This window comes from Salvelinus alpinus, chromosome 8 (genome assembly GCF_045679555.1).
Source record: "Salvelinus alpinus chromosome 8, SLU_Salpinus.1, whole genome shotgun sequence".
NCBI classification, from domain to species: domain Eukaryota; kingdom Metazoa; phylum Chordata; class Actinopteri; order Salmoniformes; family Salmonidae; genus Salvelinus; species Salvelinus alpinus.
Genome location: NC_092093.1, coordinates 19,907,121 through 19,927,235, shown reverse-complemented (window position 1 = coordinate 19,927,235; position 20,115 = coordinate 19,907,121). Strand labels below are relative to the sequence as shown.

The following is a 20,115-nucleotide window of genomic DNA, read 5'->3' as shown; positions in this document are numbered from 1 at the left end:
TTTGGATTTCCATTAGCTGTTACTTTTTCCAGAGCTACTCCAAAGATATTTATAACTAACACAAGACAGACCAGAGCCTGTGGTTTCCAATGGGAGCAAATTAATCATAGTGGGCAGGACAAGCAAGGTGATGGGCAGAGACAAGCATGAGCTAGTGAGATCCTATTGTCGCGTTCCAGCATTTATTTGCATATTTCCGTTAGGGAACGCATACTCTGTGAAGTGCACGTGTGCAGTAACTCAATTCGCTCTTGCACCTGAACAACGCAATTTTTTGAAACTTTGGCAAAGGGTAAAGTCTACAAAGCAGGGTCTGCTTTGGTCGTTATAGATTCTAGTTTTGGAAACAGAAAAAAAACTGTATGGAGATCGAATGTTTCATTGATGAGAAAATTAGCAGAATGTCGGCCAAAATCCATCTTGCTCCATCTTCTCACAATGCCTGCCACTGGGCTTCCTCTCATCACCATATTTGGTAGCGAGTGGAAACGGCTACCGGATGCTTCACATATATACATCTGGTAAAATATCTGGCTTATTGTTCTATCTGTGGCTACTCTTCCTGGGGTTCAGACAAAACAGAACAAAACAATCATACAACAGGTGTCACACTCTGATCTGGTTCACCTGTCTTTGTGATTGTCTCCACCCCCCTCCAGGTGTCGCCCATCTTCCCCATTGTCCCGTGTGTATTTATAACGGTGTTCTCTGTTTGTCTGTTGCCAGTTCAACGTGTCTGTCAAGTCAACCAGCGTTTTTGTATCAGCTCCTGCTTTTCCCCAGTCTCTTTTCTCGTCCTCCTGGTTTTGACCATTGCCTATCCTGAGCCTGCCCACCTGACCACTCTGCCTGCCCCTGACTCTGAGCCTGCCTGTACCATCCTGTACCTTTAACCCGTCTGTGGATTACCGACCTCTGCCTGACCTGAGGCTGCCTGCCATCCTGTACCTTTGCCCCTGTTGCTGTAATAAATATTGTTACTTCGACACGGTCTGCATCTGGGTCTTACCTTATCCTGATAGTACGAACTGGCCATGACTAACCCAGCAGACCTGGGCCAGCTGCACAACACCATTTCCTCCCAAGGAGCCACCGTCGGGAGGCACGAGGAACTGTTTCGTGGCCTTATGGAGGGGGTCCAAACGTTGGCTCAACGCCATGACCGGGCATTGAACAGTTTGCTGGAGCAATTCCACGGGCTGTCTGGGAGGCAGCCTACCACGGTGGTAACCCCACAGCCCCTCTGTAACCCAGCTGCTAGCAGCAACATCTCATCAGCCAATCCACCTTCTCGGGGGTCCCGTTTAACCCCCCCCGGAACGCTTCAATGGAGACTCGAGCACCTGTCTGCGTTTCTAGCACAGTGTGCCCACATTTTCGAGCTTCAGCCCTCCTCCTTCCCCTTAGATCGTTCCAATCATCACACTGATGTCCGGGAGGGGTCTCACGTGGGCTACTGCTGTATGGGAACAGCAGCCGGCCATATGCGTTAGTCTGGAGGGTTTCGTGGGAGAGGTGAAGAAGGTTTTTTACGCCCCGTTCTCCGGGAGAGAAGCTGCCCGGGAGCTAATCCAGCTTCGGCAAGACGTTGGCAGCGGAGACTAGTTAGAACTAGGAAGCACTGTTCGATATGTTACTGCACGGCGTCTTGGAGGAGGTCAAGGACGAGCTTGCTGCTCGGGAGTTACCTACGGATCTCGATTCCCTCATCGCTTTGATCATATGAATCGATGGGCGATTATGGGCACGACGGAGGGAGAGGAAATTCGACTTCACTGCACGTCCAGGGATTCCACCTTGCCTCCGAGTCGTCATGGAGGTTCTTGACGATCCCGTTGCCTAGAGAACCCGAGGCCTCCCGACTTTCCCTGAGAGTCGAAGGAGAGGGCTGAGTCACTGCTTCCCGAGCCTATGCAACTACGTAGAGCTGGGCTATTGCCAGCAGAACGGCAATACAGGATCAACACAAAGCGTTGTGGCTGGAAGGGGCGGAGCTGGCTGGAAGGGGCGGAACACCCATTCATCATATGGACTAACCACAAAAATCTGGAGTATCTCCTCACCGCCAAACGCCTCAAATCCAGGCAAGCTAGATGGGCCCTGCTGTTCATATGGTTCAACTTCTCCCTCTCATATCGGCCGGGATCCAAGAATGTCAAGCCGGATGCACTGTCTCGCCGTTATAGCCCCACGGCTAATACCCCTGGAGCCTGAGATCATCCTTCCCACCTCGTGCTTGGCAACGACACTCAGCTGGGGTATAGGGAAACAGGTCCGGGAGGCACAGCATTCCCAGCCGAACCCCGGGGGGGGTGCCGATAACCGGATGTTCTTGCCTGTTGCGGTCTGCTTCGCGGTCCTGGAGTGGGCCCACTCCTCTAGACTGGCCTGCCAGTCATCCGACAATGTCTTAAATCATCCGACAATGTCTGAAGCTGCGCCTCATGGCGACCAATCACAGTTCCATGGTGGGTTAGAGCCGAACCATAAATGGTGGAGTTCGTTATGTTCCTCGGATGACTGAGAAATCTCTGCTGGGTCCATTGTAGGCTTAGGTCTACTGTAGCAATAATGCTAGTACAAACTCGAACCCAGGCGCAGAGAAACACAGCAAGCAGAGATAAGGGTAAATCCAGAACTTTTACTTAGAGCCTTAACAGAAACAAGACAAGCGCACACTAATAAAACATTAGACCTAAGCAAAGATACAGGCCAACTGAGGAACCTAAATAACAAGGCAACCAGGTGAACAGAGAAAGTAATTAAACACAGGTGAATCCAATAAATTATAATCAGGGTAACCTGGAAACTAGAAAACAGGGTAAGGGTGCCCTCCAGGGATAACCTAAGGAAACAACAATCAAATAACACAGAAACTGTGACACTTGGTGGTTCCAAACTTCTTCCATTTAAAAATGATGGAGGCCACTGTGTTCTTTTTTTGACCTTCAATGCTGCAGAAATTGTTTGGTACCCTTCTCCGGATCAGTGCCTCGACACAATCCTGTCTCGGAGCTCTATTGACAATTCCTTTGACCTCATGGCTTGGTTTTTGCTCTGACATGCACTGTCAACTGTGGGACCTTATATAGACAGGTGTGCTCCTTTCCAAATCATGTCAAATCAATTGAATTTATCACAGGTGGACTCCAATCAAGCTGTAGAAACATTTTCAGAATGATCAATGGAAACAGGATGGACCTGAGCTCAATTTCGAGTCTCGTAGCCAGTGTTGATTTTAGCATGTAAATCTAAAAAAATAATAATAATCTGGAATGCATGCCAGCAAAGCCACTACACAACACTAAACAATACATTAATTGCACTAGGGACTACATAAACCTATCCCAACAGCAGAGTCCCAACAGCAGTCCCAACACCTTACCACTGCTACATCTGACTATCAGCGGAGCCTTGTCTGGCAGCGAAACAGTTCATTCAGCCTCATTTACTGCCTCTTAAAAAACATAACTGATATGGCTGACTTGCTTAAACAAATGTGGTTTCTACTGACAATTGAGATGTACAAACTATGGCATAAGGGGACGACAAGCGGATAAGAGACAATCCGTAATTTAGATTAAGACATTAATGAGCGAGCTAGGACGGACGTAGTCAATGTAACTATTTGTTCAGCACTTTTGAAATGTACAGCGACAGAATTCAGAACATGGGCCATTCTTACAGTGTTCTCCCTGTACACCAAGTCAGAACTGTAGGATAAATAAAGGGGGAATATAAGCAGACAATGAAACCTCTTACAATATTCAATGATTACATTTCTCTAAAACAGGTTATAGGCTAGATGTGCACCACCAAGTCAGAACAGTAGGCGAAATTAAGAGGTGAAAATAGACCAGATTATTAGGATGAGGCACATGGGCTACTAACAGCTTACTACACAACATACACTTAGTATTACTTTCTTAGCTACAGTATACATATCTCCCTGGCATATTACATCATTTATGCAGCAGCATACAATACATTTTTGGACTCACCTTGTTGTGCTGTGCTCACTTGAACAGGAAGGTGGTGTGGTGGTCCTTCGTGGGCAAATTTTTTCATCAATCACAGCAATATAATTTTAGAGAGAGCAGAGCACACACTGTCTCCCTGACCTGACATTCCAATGAACCCCGCTGCTATGACTACGATACATCAAATTCCCTTAGAGAACAAGGTTATGACCCTGTTTTATAGATATTTTTACCACTACTGAGTACAAGTTATAGAAATGTGTTGACTCCCTGTCCTGTGTTGACTGCTCTGGTGGCTGGTGCTGGTGAAAGGGTAGTAGTAGCCCTAGCAGAGACGTCCGAAGTAAAGTCAATGACTAAAGGACTGTGGTGTAATTGTTAAATGGACAAGTTATAACTCCTTAAGCATCGCAAATGATCTTGACCCAAAGTGGTTGTGTGTATATAAGGGTTTGCATGTGTGTGCATTTGTGTATGTGATAGAGATATAGTGAGTTAGTATGCGTGTGTGAGTGTGTGTTTATGTGTGTGTGTGTGCCAACCAGCCTTCTGCTGTGCATGGCACGGCCTCTGGATGTGCAATGAGGCGGGGCGGACCTGCTACTTTCCGACTCAAATGGCACTGGAGACGTGATATTGATTCACCCCGTAGAGATGGGGCTTTTTTCACCTGTGAAAACTCAGCCAAACATGAAGAGAATGGTTACGACAGTAATCCCTGCTAAATTCATTTTGTAAGGAAAAAGGGACAACCCCATCGCCGAGACATGGGGAGCAGCAGGAAATCCATGTCGGAGCCTGTCTACCTAATTTTGCCTTTAAAACTTCTTAGGGATAGCCCCTTTTTTTCAATTGTCACCTAAAATGACATACCAAATCTAACTGCCTGTAACTCAGACCCTGAAGCAAGGATATGCATATTCTTGGTACCATTTGAAAGGAAACACTATAACACAAGATCTGGTAGAAGAAAAAACGTTTTTTTTCTACCACCATCTTTGAAATGCAAGAGAAAGGTCCCAGTTCTAGCCATCACTCTGGTTGTAATTCCGAGGGTGTCCACAAGATGGCAGCAGTGTGTGTGCAAAGTTTCAGCCGGATAACTTGACGCATGAGCGAACTACATAACATTTAGTGTGAAGTCACACAGGTACATTTGGGCAAATCGTAAAGGAGACATTGGCATTCATATGACATTTTTCTGCCAGAATATCGTCAAATCTGTATACTTGGACTTTGATTTAGCTTTTCCAGTATTAGTAGCCCTATTATAAGTTCAACATTTGCAAAATGTTCTTATAATTTTATAATTCTTGTTCTTATAAAATATAATTTTATATATTCTTATAATTTTGGTCCAAAAGGAAAAGGCATGCTGTCGCAAAAGGATAGCACTTACATTTTGCAACAGACACGGATATTCCCGTAGAGCCCAGCTCATTGGCTATCTAGCTAGCTTTGTTTGACCCCGATTAGTGCTTATTTGACAAAGATACAGTCGATAAAATGAAGACCACCCGCGTCATCGGTGTGCCATGAAGGCGTCGCTCTCTGACCAAATATGGTGTCCTATAGGATATACTACACCCCTAATGATATAGTTAAGTCTCATTATGTTCTAGGATCTCTGAGGAATACATACGAATGCGATTTGACTGGTTGAAACTACATTTAGGGTGAGATTTTCACAGATTCCTTTCTTTGCAAAATCGATTGTGCATGCTATATGGACCTTTTTAGGATATGAAATAGGATTTCATCTAACAAAACGACACTTCATGTTATCTCTGGGACCCTTTGGATGATAAATCAGAGCAAGATTTCTGAATTTAAGTATACATTTCACCTTCTGAGGTGAATTTATCAAACCTATTGCGGTGAAAAAAAGTGTTTTGTTGTTAGGAGCTCTCCTCAAACAATAGCATGGCATTTTTTTCCGCAGTAATAGCTACTGTAAATTGGACAGTGCAGTTATATTAACAAGAATTTAAGCTTTCAGCCAATATAAGACACTTATATGTACCGACATTTGTTGTTTCTCTAAAATCTGCGATGGTGACAAAAGGCGCTGCATGATTTACAATAATTTACTCAATCTTAGAATGTTAACCCTTAGAAAACATAGAGAACATATGCACACACACACACACACACACACGATCACTACTTGTCTTTGTGAGAGGTATTGATGTGTCGAAAGCACAGAAAACACACAGCTCAGACACCCATACATACCCCACAAGACATGCCACCAGGGGTCTCTTCACAGTCCCCAAGTCAGAGCAATGACTACATGGAACTCTCTTCCACATCAAGTAACTCAATCGAGCAGTAAAATCAGATTTAAAAAACACCTCATGGCACAACACGGACTATGAAGAGACACACACACAAACACACACGCATACGCACACACACTAACACATGTTCCTAATTGAAAGCAGCTTGCTAGACAACCTCCAGCTATACAGAGACACTCAGGGGCAGCAGCAGCATACCATTGTTCTAGTAGAGGATATCTACTGTATGCTTTCCCTGGGGCAGTGATCGGCCATAAAAAAGCCTTATGCAGCATCATACACACGCATACACACACACACACACTTCCTTCTGCAGCAGGCCCAGTCAGGTCACGAGGGATCTGTTTTCAGATGGTCTAACGTATGCTGGGGCTCATGTAGAGAAAGCTACTGCATCATCACACTCTGCTGCTAGGCTGGGGGAGAGAGAGGGGGAGAGAAAGAGAGAGAGGAGGGGGGAGAGACTTATACAGGATACTAACCTCAAAATGAAAACCTTCAGTCAAAATCAAAATTCCAGACCTAAAACCTTGATTTTGGACAAAATTACCTGAATTGACGATTACTATTAAGGACTATCAAGAAAAAACTTTTAACAAACCAAAATCTGCAGAAGAAACAGAAGCAGAACCTGGAAATACCATCCAACACAAAACTGAGTGAGTAATATTCAGTCTGAAGCTACTTCTGAAGCCAAAAAGTAAAATACAATAATCTCTAAGTTATTTTGTTATATAAAGCTAAGTTAATAAGTATACTAAGTTACCAAGCTCAACCAAGCTAATTGAAGAGACCTGGCTGCACCTTCAATTAGCACTGAAGATGAAGTCAGATGTGTGAAAACTCTTGAGCCCAAAAATGGCAGGAGAGTCACCGCCCCCCACCCAAATGCAGAGGTTTTTGAAGCCCCAATGGCTTATCCCTGTCCAGAGGTCATGGTCATTACAATACAGTACCCCTGGATGTTAAAAATAACCCTGCAAGGAATAAGTACAAAAAAAGCTCCTCAAGGACAATCCAGACACTATTTGCTGACAGCTACAAAGAGGGGAACGTAAGCAACTTAATATTCCACACAGACCATCCCCTGGCATGGCACAGTGCTATAAGAGTACACTACCCCTATATCAAGAGAGAGGGTATTGGCCCAGGATGGAAACCATGAATACTAGACATTGAGAAAATTGAAACAACCTCTGTCAACGTGTACAAGTCTGGGACAGTAATGGTGCAGGGCATCTTCATACATTTCCAGCAGGAATTTTACGGGATCAAAGAGAGCGCACAGCAGGAAAAGCTCTCTCTCTCTGTGATAACTTACCCATCCTGAGTGACTCTGATCTCTTCAAACTGTCCTGCAGATGAGGAGAGTCACCCCCCAGCACTGAACACACCCAGGTCCCACAACTGCACTGCTCCTCCATCATTGAGAGGGATAAATTCACAGAGCTGGAGAGAGACATGGTGGAGCTCAGAGAGCTAGTTCACACAATCCAGACAGAAAAAGCCTACAAAACAGGCAAGCACAACAACACCCCCCAAACAAGACCCGAAGGGCAGAAGGTGGAGATGGACGGCTGTCTGAGAGAGCTGGCTGCTCTACGGACTGAGGTGAAAGAACTTAAGAGGTACACATGGCACTGAAGGACGAGGTCAGAAAGCTGAGGTGTGACAGAGAGCAGAACAGCCCACCACAGACCCGGACCACAACCTCAACACCACGATGGGACAGACAACAAGGACCCACCAACCCAACAGACCCCACCCTCCCTAACAGCCCTCCTGTCAGCTCCCCCGATAGCCCTCCTGACAACCCCCCCACACCCACTGAGGACACACAAAAGCCAGAGATTGTGCTCCTCATTGACTCAAAGAGAATAAACTTTTTCCCAAACACAAAGTGGCTATACTCTGGTGCCTAAACACTAGGCATGCCCTGGAGCTGTGTCAGAGGACAGACTAGGGACCCCAGCCACATCTTAACTCACACGGGCACAAATGACCTGAGGGCCCAGCAGGAAAAGGTGTCAACAGCATTCAAGGGAGTGATTGAAAAAGCTTATTCCACTATCCCCAACGCACAAGTGGTTATCTCCAACTTGCTTGAAAAAATAAAGGAGAGCCGCACTCTCTCGGAGCTCAGATGCAAAAATGTAATGTCCAACATTTCGATAGACAAGCTGTCTTCGTCAGGGTATATCTCCACCCTGCTACCACGAAAATACTTTCACCCTGCCCCCATACAGCAGGTGAATACAAGCATTTCATGAGACTGTGCCTCAAAACCTAATGTATACCTGGTCCACCACTCCACCATGGACTTGAATAGCCTTTATGACCAGGTCCATCTCTACAAGGCAGCAATCCCAACTTTGCAAGGACCCTGAAGGACGTCACCTTTAACCGTAGACCCAGCACCTCACACAGGAGCAACAGCGCAACGGACACCCCTCCCACACCAGCGAGACACCCTCCCAGAACTGCAAGACCCCCTCCCGAAGAACCTGTGTCACGAACGTCGTCAGGGTGGAAATAACCGGACCAAGGTGCAGCGTGGTACATTTATTTTTATTTATGAATGTCGCCAACAAAAACAAGAAACAACAAAACGAACGTGAAGCTTACTAGGGCTATACAGGCCACTAACACAGACAACTACCCACAACTAAGGTGGAAAAACAGGCTGCCTAAGTATGATTCCCAATCAGAGACAGCGATAGACAGCTGTCCCTGATTGAGAACCATACCCGGCCAAAACATAGAAACAGAAAACATAGAAATAAAGAAACTAGAATGCCCACCCTAGTCACACCCTGGCCTAACCAAAATAGAGAATAAAAGCCTCTCTATGGCCAGGGCGTGACAGTACCCCCCACCCCACCCAAAGGTGCGGACTCCGGCCGCAAAACCTGACTCTATAGGGGAGGGTCCGGGTGGGCATCTACTTCGGGGCGGCTCCGGTGCGGGACGCAGACCCCACTCCACCTCTGGCTCCCCCCACTTTGGTGGCGCCTCTGGACTGGGGGCCCTCGTTGTAGGCCACGGACTGGGGACCCTCGCTGCAGGCCCCGGACTGGGGACCCTCGCTGCAGGCCCAGGACTGGGGACCCTCGCTGCAGGCCCCTGACTGGGGACCCTCGCTGCAGGCCCCGGACTGGGGACCCTCGCTGGCGGCTCCGGACTGGGGACCGTCGCTGGAGGCTCCGGACTGGGGACCGTCGCTGGAGGCTCCGGACTGGAGGCCGTCGCTGGAGGCTCCGGACTGGGGACCGTCGCTGGAGGCTCCGGACTGGAGACCGTCGCTGCAGGCTCCGGACAGCGGATCAATACTGGAGGCTTCGTGCCATGGATCCTTATTGCAGGCTCCGGCCATGGACCATCACTGGAGGCTTCGTGCCATGAATCATCACTGGAGGCTTCGTGCCATGGATCATCACTGGAGGCTTCGTGCCATAGATCATCACTGGAGGCTTCGTGCCGTGGATCACCACTGGAGGCTTCGTGCCGTGGATCATCACTGGAGGCTTCGTGCCGTGGATCATCACTGGATGCTTCGTGCCGTGGATCATCACTGGAGCCTTCGTTCTTGGAGTAGGCACCGGATACACTGGGCCGTGGAGGCGCACTGGAGGTCTCAAGCGTAGAGCCTGCACAACCCGTCCTGGCTGGATGGTTACCTTCGCCCGGCAAAGGCGGGGCGCTGGCACAGGATGCACTGGGCTGTGCAGATGCACCGGAGACACAGTGCGTAGAGCCGGCGCAGGATATCCTGGGCCGTAGAGACGCACTGGCGGCCAGATGTGCTGAGCCGGCACCATCCGTCCTGGCTGGATGCCCACTCTAGCCGGCCGATGCGGGGAGCTGGAATGTAGCGCACCGGGCTGTGAACGCGCAATGGAGCCACCGTTCCCTCCACCGCATAACACAGTGCCTGACCAGTACCACGCTCCTTACGGTAAGCACGAGGAGTTGGCTCAGGTCTGAATCCTGACTCTGCCACACTCCCCGTGTGCCTCCCCAAAAACTTTTTGGGGAGTGGCCTCCCGGTCTTTTGTGCCAGCCGTGACCCTGTGGAATCCTGGGCCCTTTTTCTCGCTGCCTCCGCTTTCCTCGCTGCTTCACCTGCTCCCAGGGCAGGCAATCCTTTCCCGCCAGGATCTCCTCCCACGTCCAGGATCCTTTCCCATTCAGGATGTCCTCCCATGTCCATTCCTCCTTACCACGCTGCTTGGTCCGTTTGTGGTGGGTAGTTCTGTCACGAACGTCGTCAGGGTGGAAATGACCGGACCAAGGTGCAGCGTGGTTAGCGTACATTTCTTTTTATTTATGAATGTCGCCAACAAAAACAAGAAACAACAAAACGAACGTGAAGCTGACTATGGCTATACAGGCCACTAACACAGACAACTACCCACAACTAAGGTGGAAAAACAGGCTGCCTAAGTATGATTCCCAATCAGAGACAGCGATAGACAGCTGTCCCTGATTGAGAACCATACCCGGCCAAAACATAGAAACAGAAAACATAGAAATAAAGAAACTAGAATGCCCACAATAGTCACACCCTGGCCTAACCAAAATAGAGAATAAAAGCCTCTCTATGGCCAGGGCGTGACAACCTGCAACGAGAGAATCCACACCAAGAGGAACTACACCCAAACCACAGCATCACCAGCCACACCCCAAGCAAACCCTGGCCACACCCAATATAGCCCCCCCATATCAGACCTATGTCTCTTCTGCCCACCCCATGCCCCCCACCCCTGCGGCAGGACATATGCCCAGGCCGTGAGCAGAGCAACAGGCCCAACCCCCACTATTACACCCGCCCAAGCCCCATCCTGCGACCTAAGAAGTTGCCCTAGAGCACACAAAAAAACTATACAAACCTCGGCCTAAACATCAGCGCCACATGTAACTTCCACAAAGCTGTGAACGATCTGAACGACAAGGATAGAAGGGCTTTCAATGTCATCAAAAGGAACAGAAATGTAACATACCAATTAGGATCTGGCAAAAAATAAAAAATTGCCCTTTATGGTTGTGAGGTCTGGGGTCCACTCACATACCAAGAATTCACAAAATGGGACAAACACCAAATTGAGACTCTATATGCAGAATTCTGCAAAATATCCTTTGTGTACAATGTAAAACACCAAATAATGCATGCAAAACAGAATTAGGCCGATACCCGCTAATTATCAAAATCCAGAAAATAGCCTTTAAATTCTACAATTACCTACAAGGAAGCGATTCCTAAACCTTCCATAACAAAGCCATCACCTACAGTGAAAAGAATCTGGAGAAAAGCCGCCTAAGCAAGCTGGTCCTGGGGCTCTGTCCGGAAACACAAACAGACCCCACAGAGCCACAGGACAGCAATACAATTAGACCCAACCAAATCATGAGAAAACAAAAATATAATTATTTGACACATTGGAAAGAATTTACAAAAATGCATAGCCTTGCTATTGAGAAAGGCCGCTGAAGGCAGACCTGGCACTCAAGAGAAGACAGGCTATGTGCACACTGCCCACAAAATGAGGTGGAAACTGAGCTGCACTTCCTAACCTCCTGCCAAATGTAAAACCATATTAGAGACACACAGGCCTCAGATTACACAGACCCACAAAGAATTTGAAAATAAATAAAATATTTATAAACTCCCATATCTATTGGGTGAAATACCACAGTGTGCAATCTCAGCAGCAAGATTTGTGACCTGTTGCCACAAGAAAAGGGCAACCAGTGAAGAACAAACACCATTATAAATACAACCTATATTTATGTTGATTTATTTTCCCTTTTGTACTTGTTGTTTCATATTTCACAAGGAGAAACAGATTAAGGGCATGGTAGCATTCCAAATACCCTTATGCTGATGTAAACACTTTCCGATTTGTTGACCTGGAGGGAATTGTTCAACACATTAGATAGTTTGATTAAAAACATTCCTTAATTAAACTGTCAGGTTGGGTTTAAATGGTTTAAGTAGGTCAGACCTGAACACATCATCAAGTGTGTGTGTGTGTGTGTGTATGTGTGTGTGTGTGTGTGTGTGTGTGTGTGTGTGTGTGTGTGTGTGTGTGTGTGTGTGTGTGTGTGTGTGTGTGTGTGTGTGCGTGCGTGCGTGCGTGCGTGCGTGCGTGCGTGCGTGCGTGCGTGCGTGCGTGAGTGAGTGAATGAGAGACAGAGCGAGTGAGAGTGTGTGTGTGCCTACGGGTTTGTGAAACAGAGACTGTGTGTTTGTTGAAATAGCAATTTATATCAGTGTGTCTGCCAACCTTAATGCCAACACGATTAAGGTTGGCAGCTCTTGGGTGACATTCTTGATACCATGGCAACACCAAAACAACACTTTGGGCTGGCATGTATTTAAAGGTTCATTCTCAGACAACCCAATACTGCATAGAGCCAGTACTATTGTATTTTATTGACCTTTTGGATTCCAATTCTACTATTGCAGAGAGGTATACTACGATTGAAGCTAGATCTACTCAGGGTTTTCTAAAGTTAGCCAGCTTCAGTTAGCTTCACATTCCAGCTCAGGCTTTATCCGTACTACGACAGTGGATATTGCTTGTCCGCCTAACGCTAACTATAACAGTCTTGTAACTGCGTGTGCAGGTCGCACATAAATAGTCGAACACAACTCTTCATTGAAACAAGCGAGTCAGTGCCACGTTTTTTGTATTTGTTGCCGAAATCAAAATGAGAGAAGTTGTCTTGCAAATTCAGCAACTAGGTGTGAAATAGGCTTTTTGAAGTGTTGTCTTTACTTTATTACTTATCGTTAATGCCGTCTTTGGTGTGCACACACACACAATGCACCAGCACCTTTTTCCCTCACTCCTATCAATACAAAATTGTATTAAGGCACAAACAAGTTTTACTGTGTGTGAAGTTTCAAATGCATTCCCAATTGATAAATGTCTAATGTGATAGTTATTCCTCAAATGAAGAGGATGATAATGCAATCTTTGCCAGATGGAGGGGATCTGATTTCATTGGTACTCAAACAAGGGGCCAGGGTTCCGGTCTGGAAGCACGCTTTGACAGCACCTACAGTATTGTTTCGGTACTGCAGTTTATCTGAATCACGGCCGAGAAAGACAATTCCCATTGACCGCCCCATAGACAAGTCAAATTTGAACATTCCTAATAAGACACTTTAGTCATCACCTTTGTACACCAAACATGCATTGAATTATTCAAATTATTGTCGCTGAGGCCGATTTTTTCCCCCCATCACTCACAACTGAAGATATTCATGCTCTGATGTCATGACCCCAGCTAGCCAGGGTACGTTCCGGTTGGCTTGTTTAGCTGTCCACGTGCTCTGTCAGAGTCCAAATCAAATCAAATCAAATCAAATTTTATTAGTCACATACACATGGTTAGCAGATGTTAATGCGAGTGTAGCGAAATGCTTGTGCTTCTAGTTCCGACAATGCAGTAATAACCAACAGTAATCTAACCTAACAATTCCACAACTACTACCTTACACACACACACAAGTGTAAAGGGATAAAGAATATGTACATAAAGATATATGAATGAGTGGTGGTACAGAACGGCATGGCAGATGCAGTAGATGGTATAGAGTACGGTATATACATATGAGATGAGTACTGTAGGGTATGTAAACATAAAGTGGCATAGTTTAAAGTGGCTAGTGGTACATGTATTACATAAAGATGGCAAGATGCAGTAGATGATATAGAGTACAGTATATACATATGAGATGGGTAATGTAGGGTATGTAAACATTGTATTAAGTGGCATTGTTTAAAGTGGCTAGTGGTACATTTTTACATAATTTCCATCAATTCCCATTTTTAAAGTGGCTGGAGTTGAGTCAGTATGTTGGCAGCGGCCGCTAAATGTTAGTGGTGGCTGTTTAACAGTCTGATGGCCTTGAGATAGAAGCTGTTTTTCAGTCTCTCGGTCCCTGCTTTGATGCACCTGTACTGACCTCGCCTTCTGGATGATAGCGGGGTGAACAGGCAGTGGCTTGGGTGGTTGTTGTCCTTGATGATCTTTATGGCCTTCCTGTGACATCGGGTGGTGTAGGTGTCCTGGAGGGCAGGTAGTTTGCCCCTGGTGATGCGTTCTGCAGACCTCACTACCCTCTGGAGAGCCTTACGGTTGTGGGCGGAGCAGTTGCCGTACCAGGCGGTGATACAGCCCGACAGGATGCTCTCGATTGTGCATCTGTAGAAGTTTGTGAGTGCTTTTGGTGACAAGCCGAATTTCTTCAGCCTCCTGAGGTTGAAGAGGCGCTGCTGCGCCTTCTTCACAACGCTGTCTGTGTGGGTGGACCAATTCAGTTTGTCCGTGATGTGTACACCGAGGAACTTAAAACTTTCCACCTTCTCCACTACTGACCCGTCGATGTGGATAGGGGGGTGCTCCCTCTGCTGTTTCCTGAAGTCCACAATCATCTCCTTTGTTTTGTTGACGTTGAGTGTGAGGTTATTTTCCTGACACCACACTCCGAGGGCCCTCACCTCCTCCCTGTAGGCCGTCTCGTCGTTGTTGGTAATCAAGCCTACCACTGTAGTGTCATCCGCAAACTTGATGATTGAGTTGGAGGCGTGCATGGCCACGCAGTCGTGGGTGAACAGGGAGTACAGGAGAGGGCTCAGAACGCACCCTTGTGGGGCCCCAGTGTTGAGGATCAGCGGGGTGGAGATGTTGTTACCTACCCTCACCACCTGGGGGCGGCCCGTCAGGAAGTCCAGGACCCAGTTGCACAGGGCGGGGTCGAGACCCAGGGTCTCGAGCTTGATGACGAGTTTGGAGGGTACTATGGTGTTAAATGCTGAGCTGTAATCGATGAACAGCATTCTCACATGGGTATTCCTCTTGTCCAGATGGGTTAGGGCAGTGTGCAGTGTGGTTGCGATTGCGTCGTCTGTGGACCTATTGGGTCGGTAAGCAAATTGGAGTGGGTCTAGGGTGTCCGGTAGGGTGGAGGTGATATGGTCCTTGACTAGTCTCTCAAAGCACTTCATGATGACGGAAGTGAGTGCTACGGGGCGGTAGTCGTTTAGCTCAGTTACCTTAGCTTTCTTGGGAACAGGAACAATGGTGGCCCTCTTGAAGCATGTGGGAACAGCAGACTGGGATAAGGATTGATTGAATATGTCCGTAAACACACCAGCCAGCTGGTCTGCGCATGCTCTGAGGACGCGGCTGGGAATGCCGTCTGGGCCTGCAGCCTTGCGAGGGTTAACACGTTTAAATGTTTTACTCACCTCGGCTGCAGTGAAGGAGAGCCCGCAGGTTTTGGTAGGGGGCCGTGTCAGTGGCACTGTATTGTCCTCAAAGCGGGCAAAAAAGTTGTTTAGCCTGTCTGGGAGCAAGACATCCTGGTCCGCGACGGGGCTGGTTTTCTTTTTGTAATCCGTGATTGACTGTAGACCCTGCCACATACCTCTTGTGTCTGAGCTGTTGAATTGCGACTCGATTTTGTCTCTGTACTGAGACTTAGCCTGTTTGATTGCCTTGCGGAGAGAATAGCTACACTGTTTGTATTCGGTCATGCTTCCGGTCACCTTGCCCTGGTTAAAAGCAGTGGTTCGCGCTTTCAGTTTCACGCGAATGCTGCCGTCAATCCACGGTTTCTGGTTTGGGAATGTTTTTATCGTTGCTGTGGGTACGACATCGTCAATGCACTTCCTAATGAACTCGCTCACCGAATCAGCATATTCGTCAATATTGTTGTTGGACGCGATGCGGAACATATTCCAATCCGCGTGATCGAAGCAGTCTTGAAGCGTGGATTCAGATTGGTCGGACCAGCGTTGAACAGACCTGAGCGCGGGAGCTTGTTGTTTGAGTTTCTGTTTGTAGGCTGGAATCAACAAAATGGAGTCGTGGTCAGCTTTTCCGAAAGGGGGGCGGGGGAGGGCCTTATAAGCGTCGCGGAAATTAGTATAACAATGGTCTAGTGTTTTTCCAGCCCTGGTAGCACAATCGATATGCTGATAGAATTTAGGGAGTTTTGTTTTTAGATTAGCCTTGTTAAAATCCCCAGCTACGATGAATGCAGCCTCAGGGTGTGTGGTTTCCAGTTTACAAAGAGTCAGATAAAGTTCGTTCAGGGCCATCGATGTGTCTGCTTGGGGGGGAATATATACGGCTGTGATTATGATTGAAGAGAATTCCCTTGGTAGATAATGCGGTCGACATTTGATTGTGAGGAGTTCTAGATCAGGTGAACAGAATGACTTGAGTTCCTGTGTGTTGTTATGATGATCACACCACTTCTCGTTAATCATAAGGCATACCCCCCCGCCCCTCTTCTTACCGGAAAGATGTTTGTTTCTGTCGGCGCGATGCATGAAGAAACCAGCTGGCTGCACCGACTCCGTTAGCGTCCCTTGAGTTAGCCATGTTTCCGTGAAGCAGAGCACGTTGCAATCCCTGATGTCTCTCTGGAATGCTACCCGTGCTCGGATTTCATCAACCTTATTGTCAAGAGACTGGACATTGGCGAGTAGTATGCTAGGGAGTGGAGCGCGATGTGCCCGTCTCCGAAGCCTGACCACGAGACCGACCGCCTCGTTTTCCCCTTTTTCGGCGTCGCACAGGGTCGCCGGCTGGGATCAGATCCATTGTATTGGGTGGAAGGCAAAACACTGGATCCGTTTCAAAGTCCCGGGGCATGTTGGCTAGTGCGCAGGCGGAGTAATCCCAGTAAGAAAGATGGCAGCAACCACGAAACAGCATATGCGAATGTGAGTAGATTACATTGTAATTTCTGTATTGATTTGTTGTTAATAAAATAAAATGTAAAAAAAATAAAAAAAATAAAAAAAGATTACATTGACAACAAAGGTCGGGCATCTTGGAGGCAGTGTCTAGTTGTTATTATACCTCACTGCTCTCAACTCGCAGCTCAGCCACTTCATTCAGGATAAATGGAGTTAGCATTGTGTTAGCCTGTGTTAGCCCGGGAGCAGGTTAGTTCTGAAGGATTCGTTGCCATAGAAATGTACCTGGCTAAAAGGTGAGCCACTTCCGTGGTACCGGTTATCCAGAGTTGAACTCAGAGTTGACCAAAGTTACCCCACTAACTCCTTAAACCATGTACGTAGTTTAGGGCTCTGGTCCTGTTCATAGATAACTGCTGGTGTTTTGTTTGCCATTGTGGTCATACTTTATTGATTTCTGAACGTTGGAGGGAAAAGTGAATTACATTTAGGGTGGCTGAAGGAATGGGGTGACTGAATCAAACTGATCTTATAGGTCTTTCTCTCTCACTTACACACACACACACACACACACACACACACACACACACACACACACACACACACACACACACACACACACTGTCAGACACGGAGGCATAAAATAATGCTTCATACCTTCCATTTTCTTCCCACTGATATAAGATAAGTAACCTGGTTTAAGTGAGCTTAACCCTGGATGTAATGAGCTGCCAGCTACATTCTCTAGTGGATGAGATCCCAAAGGGCTGTGAGGTCTGGGGTGTTGCTGGTTCAGTTTCACCATGGAGAAGGGCATCTTAGCATGCTGAGTGAACAGGCCCCGCTGTATCAATAGAACTGCCTTCAGAGCTTTCTGAATTGTTCATTGAGGTGTGAGCCTTCCTTTTCCCTTTGGCCTGAAGATTCAAAAATGCATCTGTTGTTTTTTGTTTTTTTAGAGAGAATGCTTATTTCTCCTGGCAAATACATCCAATTCCTATTGAATATGTTGTGCTTTCAGCAAGCTACTGTGGCGTAGGCAATGTAAGTTTGGTCGATGTGCTCATTCTGCTTAAGCCCAAGCCACAGCTCTTTTTATGGGTTGGTGGTGGAAGGAACTATACTATTTTCTATGCACATCTCTCACTTTTTAGACTACGAATCATGCTTGTGAAAGACATAAGCATTGTCTTCAATGGGAAGGCTATGTGGTGATGAATATTGTTAATGTGTGATATTGAATATAGAAAGTAATCAAAGATGAAGTTGTAGCCTTTCTGGCAGTCAGAAAACAGAATCAGTGAAATTAGGCATTCAGGGGTTATGGTGTGCCAGTCACAATGGTGCCTCTCAGGCTCCCATGAATAATAAGATAGATGATATCCAACACAGACACAAAAATAAGAAACACGTTTATAACTCATTAGGGTCACATATTCACATGTCAGAGACCTGTATCAACATAAATCTGTTTGACTAACCTATACCTTGTCCAGTCGTTAATTAATTTGGCTACTTTAGTCAATCCAGGCTAATTTATTATATGCTATATAACAACATAACATGTGAATGACAAATGCCTCATTTGCATTTTAGTAAGGGACGTTTATGGCATTAATTAAGCGTGGGCATATTTCCTTCTCTCTTAGCACTGCACGTTATCTTGGTTGGACTGATAAGAACTCATATCATGCCGAGCACGAGCGCAGTCAATTCATATCTTAATTCAATCTGATGTGATCCACCATGCATCTGTAAGTGGACAAAACGATAATGGGTACATTACATGATTCTCAATTTCACCTAGAAAAAGAAAAGAAAAACCTCAACATGCAAGCAATGGGGTTCTATAAATACACATTTAATCTGACCGCGCCTTTCTCATCATATGATGGGAATTTTTGACCTTGCAGTGTTATAGTGTTATGGGGCTCCCGAGTGCCGCAGCGGTCTAAGGCTCTGCATCTCAGTGCAAGAGGCGCCCTACAGTCCCTGGTTCGAATCCAGGCTGTATCACATCCGGCCGTGATTGGGAGTCCCATAGGGCGGCGCACAATTGGCACAGCGTCGTCTGGGTAGGCCGTCATTGTAAATAAGAATTAGTTCTTAACTGACTTGCCTAGTTAAATAAAAAAATAAAAAAAGCTTTTCAACCATACTATTTAGGAGATTACTCACGTTTTCACATAGCCTACTCCGGCGTGAGAGAGGCAATTGGGATGGGAGCCTCATTGCACTAAAAACTGTACCACTGCTCCCCATGCAATTTCTTCAAATGCGATTCCCCAAAAGAGTTCAACAGCAATGTGATGCAGAGGCTAACGTTTAATGTATGGTAGGCTATAAAATATAGGTAAAAGTTTACCTTGAAGACGGAACATCAGTTATGTTCGATCCAGGGTAGTACCGCGTACATTCTTCCCCAAATGCTGTTATGAGCGCCAATGCATTTTGACAGAATTATGTGCAATGTAAATGGGGGTTCCTTGACTCAGGACACCAAAAAATTTGCGATGGATCCTACAATAGTCTGTGACAATGGCCATCGAAACCACTGATGCCCTTCAAGAAATCCATGACCAGCATACAAAGCAACATTCCAACGCTTTCCTTCCCCAGTTTATCTTCTTGGAAAATGCTCACTGGAAGTTGCCTATCTAAAAAAAAAAAAAAAAATGCAGGTGAATAGGGTCCCGCTGTCGCTTTGATGGTGCCGCTTTCCAGCTTCAACACAGTGGCTTGACTCTGCGCATTCCACCCGCATGCACCGTTTAGCAGAGAAAACGCCTTTGAAGAGACAGGCAGCTATCTATTCGGCGCTGTCTACTGACGGCGGGTGCTGAATTAGGATCGCGTTACAGCAGCCAAATGTTTGCATCGCTTTTTGTCGGCAGGTCCGCGGATGATATGTTGGCTCAACGCGACCTAATTCAGACGGACACCCCGCCAGATCCAATGTGTCCTCCGGTCTGGACGTCACAGAAGTCGTTGACTACTGTCAACCTTTCCCCGCCACCGAGCCAGCTCCATTTCGCGGGTGACTAGAGGTGCTGTGCTTGGAATGGTAATAGAGGGTGCCCACCGCACTAGGGACCATTTGTGCATTTATCCAGA

The 20,115-nt window shown here is 46.7% G+C and overlaps 1 protein-coding gene across 2 annotated transcripts in view; it reads right to left on the bottom strand.

The window, feature by feature from the left end:
- Nucleotides 1-20,115, bottom strand: part of LOC139582684 (leucine-rich repeat and fibronectin type-III domain-containing protein 5-like) — a 29,362-nt gene extending 9,247 nt beyond the window's left edge. The window contains exon 1 of one of the 2 annotated variants that reach the window (XM_071412897.1): nt 19,367-20,115. The gene's annotated coding sequence lies outside the window, so the exon portion shown is untranslated. Of the gene's footprint in view, nt 1-19,179; nt 19,330-19,366 lie in introns of those variants that run through there. The other variant, XM_071412898.1, reaches the window with a different exon arrangement.